This window comes from Pteropus medius, unplaced genomic scaffold (genome assembly GCF_902729225.1).
Source record: "Pteropus medius unplaced genomic scaffold, Ma_sr-lr_union100, whole genome shotgun sequence".
NCBI lineage: Eukaryota > Metazoa > Chordata > Mammalia > Chiroptera > Pteropodidae > Pteropus > Pteropus medius.
Window position 1 is genome coordinate 156,857 of NW_024354503.1, and position 2,435 is coordinate 159,291.

Here is a 2,435-nt window from a genome sequence, read left to right on the forward strand (position 1 = left end):
CTATTGAGCTCCTGGATTCAGCCACATCTGAAGACAGCAGACTTTTCAGATACCCGTTGCCAAGGCCGGATTGAGTTGCATGTTACTTGCCACCATAGGATCTTTACTCCTTCATTCACTCTTCTGTCTCAACTCACTTTTCATTCCTCCCCTCTAACTCCTCTTCTTTTAGTAGAAGCTGTATATCTAGGTTAGACACTGAACTCTGAAATAGGATACCAGAGCACTTTCTGCTCAAAGCCAAAACAATTGGATGAAGAAGCAAAAAGGTTACTTCATTTCCTCCATGTTTTCAAACATTTGGTAGCCTATCTACATGAAGACAGAACTCTAAGTTTTTGTTTTTGTTTTTTTTTCAGGCAAGGCAACCCTTGGTTGACTTCACAGATTGCAAGGACCTTGTCAGCTTACAATCCCTTATTTTTTATTTTTTACGCCTACAGCACCTGGTCTTCCTAGGTGGTCTCCCATCCAAGTACGAACCAGGCCCAACCCTGCTTAGCTTCTAAGATCAGATGGGATCGGGCTCGTTCAGGGTGGCATGAACTCTAAGTTTTTTATCTGGTAATTTTGGAGCTCTGTTAATCAAAGGGCCGGATTCTCATGCTCTTCTTAGAACTGTAAGACTTATTCGAATTTGACCAAAGTCTTACAAATGTGCAGAATTGGGAGAGAAGGACCCCGAATACATTCACTGAAATATTTTCACAACTTCCCATTAATCTACTTAAATGATGTCATTGTTTTTAGAGCATTTTGAGCTATTTTTCCTTTTCAAAGTTAGGAGAAAAGAGGTAGACACGTATCTAGACTGTATCTTCCTTACTTTTTAAAAATATTTAACTTCATCATTATTTTCTTATCGGAGTGATAAATGTCTTAGGAAAAGAAAACATTATAGAAATATACAAAAGAAGATATACAAATTTTCCCATGAGCTGACTCTCTAGAGATGACCATGATTGACAATTTGATGGGTATCGTAGTATATACTGATAAATGAAGTTCTTAGACATTTATCATATATATCAACTGTGATTTATTTTTTCTTTTATATATTATGGACAACTCACTGTGTCTTCATATAGAACAATCACGATCTCTTAAAATGTTGTATCTTATTTCATTGTGTGTAGGGCTATGTATGCTGTTTGAGTTGCCAGCATGCGATGGCACTGATTGTATAGAAATTCCATAATTTATTTTTCCATTCTCTCTCTCTCTTTTTTTTCCTATTTCTTTTTGATGGACATTTGGGTTATTTCTAATGTTTGCTCTAATAAATAATGTTATATTTGCATTTTTCTATGTTTGCATGCTTGTGTGAGTTTGTAGAATTTATTTCTAGATGTGGAATCCCTGGATCAAAGGTTGTGAACATTTAAATTTTAGTAACTAGTGCCTAACTTTCCTCTACAAAGTTTGTACCGGCTTTTACCAAAGGTGCACGAGAGTGCTTTGGATGGTAAACCTTTTTTTTTTCCCACTATTAAAAGCCACTGGTTTTTTTTTTATTATTATTATTAAAAACCACAAGTGTCTTAGTCTGTTCAGACTGCTATAACAAACTATCGTAGACTGGAGGGCTTATAAACAACATAAATTTATTTCTCACAGTCCTGGAGGCTGGAAAGTCCAAGATCAAGATGCCAGTAGATTCAGTGTCTGGTGAGAACCTGCTTCCTAGTTCATAGACTGCCATCTTTTTGCTGTCCTGACTTGTTGGAAGGGATAAGGGAGCTCTCTCTGGAGTCTCTTTTATAGGGGTGCTAATTGCACTTTTGAAGACTCTGCATTCATGATCTAATTGTCTCCCAAAGGCTTTACCTCCAAATCCGATCACATTGGCAATTAGATTTCAATATATGAATGCGAGTGGGGAGTGGAAGTAAACATTCAATCTATGGCAGTAAGATTGTGCTTCTTTTTCTGATTTAGTCAATATTAGGGAATGGATTGCAGTGAGCCATTTGCTTTCATTTACTTTCATTGTATCAACCAGAAACGAAACTCAAATTAGCTTGGCAAAAAATGAACTAAAAAGTGAAGTCCATGGCTTCAGTCATGGCTAGATTCAGGGCTCAAATGATGGTTTGGGAGCTCATTTTCTATTTCTCACTGGGTTGGCTTTATTCTTCTGTTCTAGGTCATGGCCCCCGGCCGCTCTAGGCTCTCCCCTTGAAGTGGTAAGGTGGTCGCAGCAACTCCAGCCATCAACATACCCTCTCAGATCCAAGTTCTACACACAACAGCAAGTTTGTTTTCCAGTAGTCTGAGCCAAAGTTCTGATAGTCACTCTTATTGGGCTTATCTCTGACTTAATAGTAGTGACCCAAGGAATGGGCTGACCTCATTGATTTAGGCTTAGGCTGTCAAGTGCTCCACCCCTGAGGGGGCTAGAACCCAAACCCCTATCATGAGATTGAGAGTGGGAG

At 38.4% G+C, this 2,435-nt stretch overlaps 1 pseudogene; it reads right to left on the reverse strand.

Annotated features, from left to right (window-relative positions):
- Positions 1–435: 435 nt before the first annotated feature.
- LOC120596409 (uncharacterized) lies at positions 436–553 on the reverse strand (annotated as a pseudogene).
- Between the last annotated feature and the right edge of the window lie 1,882 nt (positions 554–2,435).